Here is a 10,839-nt window from a genome sequence, read left to right as displayed (position 1 = left end):
TTTGTCATCCCATGCTGCCTTTTGAAATCTTCTATTCAGCTCTTTAGTATCTTGAATTCTTCCTTGTGCTTTGGCTTCTCTGTGCTCCAGTGCAATTTTCTGAGTCTCTTCTGACATCCATTTTGGTCTTTTCTTCCTCTTCTCTCTTTGCAATGACCGTTTGCACTCTTCCTGGATGATACCTTTGATATCCTCTCATAACTCATAAGCACAATTGATTATTTGGGTCCCATTCATCTTAATTTTAGTCATGATTTTTATGATCCATGTATCTGTTGCATAATGATTGTAGCAAGTGCTATCTCCAAAGGGCAAAAGTAAGTATGCCCTGAGTGAAAAGTCAGAAAATCATTACTGTTGAGTCAGAAGCAACTTATAGGTGACAATTCATGACTGTGGAGTCAGAATCAGTGTATAGCTGACTTTTCAGTGAGCTTTAAGAGGCTTTCTATCACAGAAGAGGAAAGTGCCTTTCCTTCTCCCTATGAGAAGCTGGTAGGTTTGAACTACCTGCCTTTGGATAGGCAGTGCATTTACTTACTCTTAGACCAACAGAGCTCCCTTATACAAAATTAAGGAGTTGCTAACTGAGCTTATCCCCACAGCTATGATGCCCTATTGTCCTGTACAAAGTTTACTTCTCTTGTAATAATCTATTGAAATGTCACCCATCAGAAAGAGGACAGCATGTCTTTAAGGGTATTTTAACTTAAGTCTTGTTAATCAATCTGAAATAAGACTCTGAAAACAAACAAGCAAACCAGCTTTCACTCACTCAACAGTTTATTTAGAATGACTTCAGGGAAGATGTCAGAATATTTTGGTGGGAACATGTACAATTTCTCTCCTTATTTTAAGAATACTTTAGACAGGGCCCAGAGACGCTTCTGGAAGAACCATCACGATGGCTGCCCAAGGAGAACCTCAAGTCCAGTTCAAACTCGTATTGGTGGGTGATGGTGGTACTGGCAAAACGACGTTCGTGAAACGTCATCTGACTGGTGAATTCGAGAAGAAGTACGTAGCCACCTTGGGTGTAGAGGTCCATCCCCTCCTGTTCCACACCAACAGAGGACCAATTAAATTCAATGTGTGGGATACAGCTGGCCAAGAAAAATTGGGGTGACTGCGGGATGGCTATTATATCCAAGCCCAGTGTGCTATTATAATGTTTGATGTAACATCGAGAGTTACGTACAAGAACATGCCTAACTGGCATCGATATCTGGTTCGAGTATGTGAAAACATCCCCATTGTGTTGTGTGGCAATAAAGTGGACATTAAGGACAGGAAAGTTAAGGCAAATTCCATCTTTTTCCACCAAAAGAAGAATCTTCAGTACTATGATATTTCTGTCAAAAGTAACTACAACTTTGAAAAGCCTTTCCTTTGGCTTGCTAGAAAACTAATTGGAGACCCTAACTTGGAGTTTGTTGCCATGTCTTCTCTTGCCCCACTAGAAGTTGCCATGGACCGAGCCTTGGCAGCACAATATGAGACTATTTAGAGGTTGTGCAGACAACTGCTCTCCCGGATGAGGATGACGATCTGAGAGAACGAAGCTAGAGCCCAGGGTCAGAAGTCCAGTTTTATAGGCAACTGTCCTGTGATGTTAGTGGTGTTGCGTGTTTGCCGCTTTATTATCTAGCTGAGCAGAACATGTGCTATTCTTTGGTATGCTGAAGGAGAGATGAATGGGCTTTGGAGTGAGTGTGGCAGTTAAAAAGCCCTTCATTTTTTTTGGACCTGCATATTTAGCTGCTTTCGAAGACAGTTTCCTTCTTGAGTTTCAAATACAAGACTACTACAGTCAAATCACAATATTCCGTGGTAAAATCTTGTTTGTTACTGTCATTCCCATTCTTTTCATTTAGAACCAGAAAAAGTTGTATTTTTTTAAAAAAGAATACTTTAAATAAATATTTTCTGGACCTCTGCTATCTTTTGTCCTTTTTACAGTGTTGATTAAAGATTTAAATTCTGATTTAAAAAAAGTGAAATGGGGGAAAAAGTGAAATATGGGAGGTGAATTTGAATAAATTTCTTTTAGTGTTTAAAAAGAAACAATAATGTGATTGCAGACACAGGGAAAAGAGAAGGCTATTCAGGCAGAGGGGAGTAGGAAACTCTGAGGAGGACCAATTGCTTGCATTGAGATTGAATGATGGCATAAAGAAAGAGTAGAAGAAGAATCAACAAAGTCCATAATGGAAACAGGCCTGGATATGTTCAGATCAGGTAAAGAAAAAGTCACAGAGCAATGGGATGGAATAAAAGATGGAATGAGAAAAATTAATGTTGAGCACATCTTAAAGACAACATCTACTTTTCACTACAAAATTCCAATGAGGTAAGGATATATGTTTTATGAACAAGTTAACAAGACTTGATGCCTGAACCATCATATAATGGGTGAGGTGGGGGAAGGATAGAGGGGAGGGCTGGCAAGGCAGGGCTGAGGAGGGAAGGGAGCGGAACTGGATGCTGGTGTAGCAGAGAGAGTGTACTAAACCAAGTCATATGTGCCAAAAGAGGGGGGAGACCAACATTGAATCAGGAACGTTTGTAATGGGGCAGTGTCTTTCATCTGCTCTTCTGGGTAAAATGCTTGTCTGTCAAATATTGCTTTAAAGTTGAGCATCCAAATTAAGGTAGACAAGGAGTAATGATTGGCCATCCATTTAAAAAACAACAGGCCTTCAAAAACCCCATGTACAATAAAAACACACTGAGATTGACTAGCAGATGTGGCACCTGAGGCTAAATCCTCTTGGTGGTAAATACTAACAAGGAGGAATATTTGAAAGCAAACATTAATGATTGGAACACGGAATGTGAGATGTATTTTGTTGTTGTTGATTGCCTTTGAGTCAAACACAACTCATAGCAACACTATGAACAAAAGACATGAAGTCCCTCTACAACTACCAACATTTATCAAAGTTCATAAAGTTTCCAGAGCCATGTTTTTTAGAAAGTTAATTCCACCTAGTCGGAGAGCTGAAGCCACACCTGCATCAGAGAGTTGATACCATGCCTGAGCCAGTGGTGACATGGAGGTGTGAACAGGACAGCTGGAATTTGAGTGAGTTACACTGTGGGGATCACTTCTGTTTGGATGGTCCACAGGGGACCCCTTAAGCCCAAGCAGAAGAGAGTGAGACAGCTGGAGCTTGAGAGAGGCAGTGGACCCAGTTCTTAAACAGAAAACCAGGGCTTCTTGGTTTTCAATTAAGGTCTCTGCACATGCCTGCCCTGTGTACATCTCTGCGCTCTGCCTTGAATCTCCATACATCAAGTCATTTAAGTGCCTTTAGCCTGGAGTACCATAGACTGGCCTAGCTGCAGTGTTGGCTGACAGAGGAGGCTCCTTTCACAGGCATTTTCTCTCCCAAACTGAAAAAAAAAAAAAATCTTCCCTTGAGTCAGAAGTTCAGAGAGAACCAAAGTAGGGTAGCTGTCTCACCCTCTTCTGGACCAGTAACTTCAAATCAAGAACACGCTATTGCCTGAGGCATGAAAAACTACCACAGCAATGTCACATAAGAAGCAGCTACCTCACACCCTACACAAGCCCAAAACAAGATGTTATCCCAAAAGTGACACAGCATAAATGGATTTTATGAAGTCAGAAAGTCTAATGGAACATTCTGATTTGAATTTGAAAGAACAATGATTGAATATTTTCAATGGGTGAAAAACAAGTTTGAAGAAATATAGGACACTGCAAGCAAAAACCTTGGGGAGGTAAAAAAAAAAATCCAAAACATTGAAGAGAAAACAAATAAGGTATTAGAGGCTCTGGAAAACCAAAAAACAACAATCCAAAATATGAGGACAAAAGTTTCAGTTGCTGTCAACATGACGGTGGAACAGATGAACAAAGTTGAAGAGGTAGATCACAGAAGCAGTGAAATAGAAGAGAGAATTGTCACCACTGATCTGCTAGAGCAAAAAGCAGAATCAAAAAGAAGGGGAAAAGAAGAAAACGAAAGAATAATGTGAGACACCATCAAGAGAAATAACATGCAGATAATTGGAATTCCAGAACAGGAAGAATCAAAAAAAGGCACTGAAAAAGTTGTGGAAGAATTACTAGAAGAAAACTTTCCAGGCATAATGAGCAATGAAAGAATACATATTCAAGAAGCTGAGCAAACACCATATGGAATAGACACCAAAAGAAAAACACCAAGGCATATAATAGTCAAATTTTCCAGACTCAAAGATAAGGAGAGAATTCTGAAAGTGGTGAGGTAGAAACAAAAAGGGAGAGCAAATAAGATTAAGTACCAATTTCTCAGTAGAACCATGCAAGCAAGAAAACAGTGGAACGAAATATATCAAATACTCAGATAACACAACTGTCAACCAAGAATATTGTACCCAGCAAACTCAACCATCAAATAGGAGAGATCAAGATATTATCAGAAAAACAGAGTCTAAGAGAATTTGTAAATATAAGACGAGCCTTGCAAGAAACACTGACAGATGTCCTTCTTAGAGAGGTGCCACAGAAATCAGAATGGACAAAATTAACTAGCATCAACAAAAAAGAGTGGGAGAAAATATACCAAGCATGTGACTATCATTAAAAAAAAATTACAACTAGCGATATTAAACTCCGATAAAATATATTTCAATGCAAAAATCATCACAAAGGACCAGGATGGTCACTATATATTGATTAAAGGGTCAATAGAACCAGAGGACATAGCAATAATAAGTGTCTATGCACCACTCCGGGAGCCATTCAGAGAGTCAATCCAGCTCAACCTTATTGGGGGCTGTGGCACAGGAACAGCACAGAAGAGGAAGACCCTATATGAGATGGATTGATTCAGTGACTGGGCTAATGGGAGTAGGTGTGTCAGAGACAGTGAGACTGGCAAAGGCAGAGCAAGTTTTATGGCTGTTGTACAGAGATTCCGTATGAGTCACAAGCAACTTGATGGCACAGAACAACAACAAGAAGAAGCATTGGTTAAGTAATATGGGTTGACTTGAGACATTTTGAATCATAGAATCACTTTCATAGTTTAAAACATCATTTCTAGATCCATTTATCAATATAATGTTGTGAGTTATAGGGTAATACCAATATGCATACAAGGAAGTCCAGTGAATACCATCATCATTCAAATATATGCATCAACAATCAGAGCCAAAAAGGAGGAAAAAAATATTTCTACCAACTTTGGCAGTCAGAAATTAATTGAACATCCAACCAGGATGCACTAATAATAATGGATGACTAAAATGCAGAAGTTGGGAACAGAGAAGAAAGATTAACAGTCAGGGACTTGGTGACAGAAATGAGGCTGGAGGGAAAGTGATAGAATTTTGTACAGTCAATGATATATTCATTGTAAATACCTTTTGTAAGAAACATAAATGTCTACTACTCACAAGTATTTCACCTGATGTTCTGCATAGGAATCAGATTGACTATCTCTATGGAAAAATTGTTGGAGAAACTCAATATCAGCTATAAAAGCTAGATCAGATGCTGATTATGGCACAGTCCATTAATTACTCAGATATAAAGTCAAAATGACACTTAAGAAAATTAAATCAAATAAACAAGATTCAAAATTTGACCTTGAGTCTATCACAACTGAATTAAAAATCCATTTCTGGAACAAATTCGATGGCTTACACACTAATGAGTGAAGGCCAGATGAGCTGTGGGAGGATAACAAGAACATTATCCATGAAGAACGCAAAAGGTCATCATAAAGGCAGAGGAGGAAGAAAAGACTAAGATGTCAGAAGAGAATCTGAATATTGCACTAAAGCACTAAGAAGCTAAGGAAAATGGAAGAAACCAGGAAGTTAAGGAGATGAACAGAAGATTTCAAAGGCAGCTCAGGAAGACAAAGCAAAGTATTATAATAAAATATGCAAAAAGCTAGCGTTAAATAAATAAAAGGGCCAAATTCACTCAGCATTTCTTAAGCTGAAAGAACTGAGGAACAAATTCAAGCTTCAAGTTGTAATACTTGAGGATGGTATGAGAGCTCTGGTAGCCTAGTGGCAGGAAGCTGCACTGCAATCCTAAAGGCACTAGTTTCAGAGGGGTAATCAGTCTCCTCCCTTGTGATTAGCTATTTCTGAAAACCAGATATAGTTTTCAGATATGGATCAGTTCTGACTCTACGGTGCAAATAGCAAGAAAATGGGCAGAATATTGAATGATTCAGGAAGCATCAAAGAAGATGGAAGGACTACACAGAGACACTGCACCAAAAAAAACTGGCTAACACAGAAGCATTACATGAAACATGGTCAAGAGGTAATGACGAAGGAGGAAATCCAAGCTATACTGAAGGAATTGGTAAAAAACAAGACCCTAGGAATTGATGGAATACCAATTGACATATTTCAACAAACAGACACAGCCCACCAGATGTGCCCACCAGATTGTGCCAAGAAATTTGGAGGACAACTACCTGGCCAACTCACTGGAAGAGATCCACATTTATTATTCTGATTCCATTAAAAGGTCGTTTATAGTCTGTGAAAATTATAGAACCATATCACTATTATCACACTAAAGTAAAGTCCTTTTACTTTACTAAAGTACTTCTGTGTTGCGGAATGTTGGGGAAGAAGAGAAGGCCTCTGGCCAGGACGGGTCGCTTGAGCTCCAGACAGGTGCAAGTCTCCCAATGGCCTTTGATACAGGGTAGAGAAAGCTCCCCTGTCTTTGGCTGTACCGGCTCAAGAAACTTCGCCACGTGGGAAGACAGCTGCTGCACCTGTTGAAGCGGGAGTGATTCGCACGAGGCTGAGGTTCTCCTGACCAATCACATGTCCCATGTCTATAAGCCCCTCCTATCCTATTTTCCTGTGTATATAAGTGCAGTGTTTACATAAAGGTGAGCTGGACTCTGATCCTCTCCCAGAGTGGCGCCTCTGTCATGCTCACTCCCATCAGGTTGTAGATGTTAAGTTGCCAGTTGACTGACAGCAACACTTTTACTTTTTTTTGCTGAAGATTATCTTAAAACTACTGGAATATTAGATAAGCAGAAAATTGTCAAATATACAAGCTGGTTTAAAAGAGGCCATAGCACTAGGGACATTAGAGCCAATGTTAGATGAATTATAGCAGAAAGCAAAATATACCAGAGGGATATTTATCTGTATTTCATTGATGGTGCAAAGGCATTTGACTATGTGGTCACAACAAACTGTGACTAACCATAAGAAGAATGATAATATCAGAACACCTGATTGAGCTCATGAAAAACCTAAACTTTAACCAAGAACCAATTATCGTTCAAAATCAGGAGAAGGAATATGTTGGGGATACATCCTGTCTCCATACCTTTTCAATCTTTATGTGGAACAGATCATTTAGGAGGCTGTACTTTAGGAGGAGGAATGGTGCATCAAGATTGGGGGAAGACTTAGGGACAACCTGTGTTATGCAATTTTCACAGTATTGCTTGCTGAAACTGAGGAAAGCCTGAAGCATTTGCTACAGAATCTTAAGGACTGTAGTCTGCAATATGGATTGAAGCTCAGCATTAAGAAAACAAAGATCTTCACCACTGTGTCAATTGTCATAACCATGATAAGTAGAGAAGAGATTGAGATTGTTTACAATTTCAGCTTTCTCACGTCCAAAATCAATACTCTTGGCACCAGCAGTCAGGAAATCAAAAGGTGAAATTACATTAGGAAAATCTGCTGTTAGGGACCTCACTAGAGTGCTAAAGAGCAACAATGTCAGTCTAGAAACTAAGATGAGGCTGATCTAGGTCTTGCAATTTGAAATTATTTACTATGCATCAGAGAACTGGACAATAATCAGAGACAACAGAAGAAGAATTGATGCCTGTGAGTTGTGGTGCTGAAGAAGATTATTGAACATAACCATGAACTGCCAAGAGAACAGTCTATGCTGAAGAAGGAGAAACCAAGCTGATCTTTAGAGGAAAGGATTTTGAGACTTTGTCTCACATAGTTTTGGGCATGTTGCCAGAATAGATAAACCCCTGAAGAATAACATCATCCTTGGAAGGGTAAAGGGACAGCACAGGACGGGAAGATCCCAGATAAACTGTATTGACACAATAACTGGGCTAATGAATGTAGGTATGTCAGAGGAAGTGAGATTGCCTCAGGATAGAACTGAGTTCAGAGCTGTTGTGGGCCACTGTGAGACATAGTCAGTTCAACAGCACATAACAACAAGTCTGACTTCACTTCCATGATCTACTTATAATGCACGGCATTGATTGCTTGTTCCCTGCACCTTTTTGTACTCACCCATTTACCTCACTGAAGAAAGATGAACAATCTTCTCCCACATGACTTACTGTGTCTGCAAACCCAGTGGAGAGTCTGCTACTTCTCAATTCTGACTCCATGGCAATTTTTTCAACTTCATCATATGAAAACGGAAACAATCCAGCTGTTGTAGAGTACATTCAGACTCATAATGTTCCTACAGAACAGATTACAACTGGCACATATATTTTCCAAGACTGAGTATTTTCAGAAGCAGACTGCCACAGTTCTCTCTCAGAGAGATATTGATAGGTTCCAATCTCTGATTTTTCAGTTATCAGTTGACCTTAAGAGTTGTAACACCAGAGTTCCTTGCCTATACCCTAAAATTTTAAGACTAGAATGCCTCTTTTCAAGGAAGGCAGGTGGCACAAGTTTAGGTGGCATAGCTCTATCTAGATAAACATATGGAGGAGTCTGTTAGGAAATTTCCAGGAATATTTTTAATTGCTTATTAAAAGAAACCCCAAACCCAGACTTGCTGGCACTGCTCCTTCCTCCTTGTTCTTACCTACAATGTGGTTGTAATGCTGCTGTGTAGGAAGTCACTACTATGCCATGCAACCTCTAAGTGCACTGAGAGCAAGGTTACCTCTGAGGACAAGAAGCAGAAGGTCTCACAGACCAAACTTGGATGATTAACTGTTAAATCACCTATAACCTGTAGTGACAGCAAGAGGAAAGAGAAGGGTGTGCAGGATGCAGGAAGGATGGCAGGACCATCCTCCTGAGTCCTGGGTTATGACACATACTCATGTAGTATCTCTGCCACATCAGCAGCAAATGAGGTCACAGCTTCATATCTGAAAGCAAGCAAAGGGTCTTAGCAGTTATACCTGGAGCCAATACAAACTATTCTTTTTGGAATAATCCAGTGATACCCTTGGCCATAGCTGTCACTCACCAGGGACCTACTAGGCTTTTAATTTGTTGTTATTGCTTATTGTTATGTGCCATTGAGTCGCTTGTGGCTCATAGTGACCCTAGGGCATATGTGGAGCAGAATGAACATTACTAACAAGAAACTGACTTAGAAATAACATACATTTCAAGCTGAGTGATATCATCCATACTTCATGAATATTTAAAGTTTATTTTGGTTTTTATCCATGTTGTTGTTAAGTGCTTTCAAGTTGAGTACGACTCAGAAAGCCCACAAACAATAGAATTTATTTTTGTCTTATCATGCATCATCCTCATTATTCCTGACACTTTTGAGTCCTTTGCCAGAGACACTGCATCAATTAATCTCAAAAGGAAACAGGTTTTAATTTTTCTTCTTTGACCTCCACTTTTCAAGCAAGATGTCCTTTTCCAAGGAATAGGCTCTTCTAATAATGTGTCCAAAATATATGAGGGGAAACTTTATCGACTTTGCCTCCATAGAATGTTCTGGTTGCACTTTTTCCAACACCTGTTTGTTAGTTTGATAGTCCATGAGATATTTAGCACTCTTTTCAACACTACAACTCAAATACATCTATTTTCCTCTGTCATCTTTACTCCTTTTCCAGCTCTCAAATCTATAGGTAATATAAGTCATTCTCCTGCCTATGAGTACCATGAAAATGGTACATTTACTCTATTGATAATATATCTAATGGTGGTTGTTGTTATGTGCCCCCAAGTGGGAACTGCCCATTATCTAACCTCCGGTGGGCTTTTAGAGTCAGTAAATCCCACAGGAGGGGATGAGCAAAGAGCAACTACTCAGGAAAGCATAACTGTAAGGATCACTATTAGTTTAACAATCACTGGAATTTTCTCAGAGGTAGAAAGTGTAGGATTTCAATATTCCAAAGGGCTCGTACCTTCTTGAATACACTAGCAGCTCTCTATAGGTCTATAGAAAGTATATTTTAATAGTAAGGCTTGATTAAAATATATTCTGGACCTACACAAAACATCTAAAGAAAATTTCCAAATACCAAATAATTTGGCATGTAAATTGCCCACAAGAACAAAGAGACATGATCTTTTAAAGAAGAAAACATTATAGAGATAATGAACAATGCAATTTCCCTAACTTCTATTAACTATTCAAATGTTACTCTCTCATTTCTGTCAAGTTAGTACCCACTCACGATTGATGGTTCAAAAGGTTTTCAGACTCTAAATTGCATGGGAGGAGATTGCTCATCCTTCTTCTGCGAAACTGCTGATGTATTCTAATCACCAGTTCTTAGATTAACCATGCAATTCCTTACCCACTAGGCCAAGAGAACTTAAAATTTTATTAGACATGCAAAAATACAGAAAACAAAAAATATGAACCATCTTCAGAAGGGAAAAAAAACAAACCACAGCAGAAGCAAATCTAAAATTTCAGAAATTATTGACTTTTTAGATACAAACTCCCAAAGAGTCATTATAGATACATCCAAAGACCTAAGAAAATATAAAGAGATTTAAGTAAAACTTCTAAAATGGAAAATTATAATACCTGTGATTTCAAGTCAAATAACAGCAGAGAAAGGAAATGGTAATTTCTTTTTCTTAAATTCAAGCATTCACACAGAACTAATAAAAATGAAATAA

General features: G+C 38.9%; 1 pseudogene; it reads left to right on the top strand.

Annotated features, from left to right (window-relative positions):
- Positions 1-904: 904 nt before the first annotated feature.
- On the top strand, positions 905-1,566 carry LOC102848125 (annotated as a pseudogene).
- The last annotated feature ends 9,273 nt before the right edge of the window (positions 1,567-10,839 follow it).

The sequence above is a fragment of the Elephantulus edwardii genome, unplaced genomic scaffold, assembly GCF_000299155.1.
Source record: "Elephantulus edwardii isolate Elephantulus edwardi_28Jun2011 unplaced genomic scaffold, EleEdw1.0 scaffold00432, whole genome shotgun sequence".
Lineage (NCBI taxonomy): Eukaryota > Metazoa > Chordata > Mammalia > Macroscelidea > Macroscelididae > Elephantulus > Elephantulus edwardii.
Note: the sequence above shows the minus strand (reverse complement) of the source record. Positions and strands in the feature narration are given on the sequence as shown.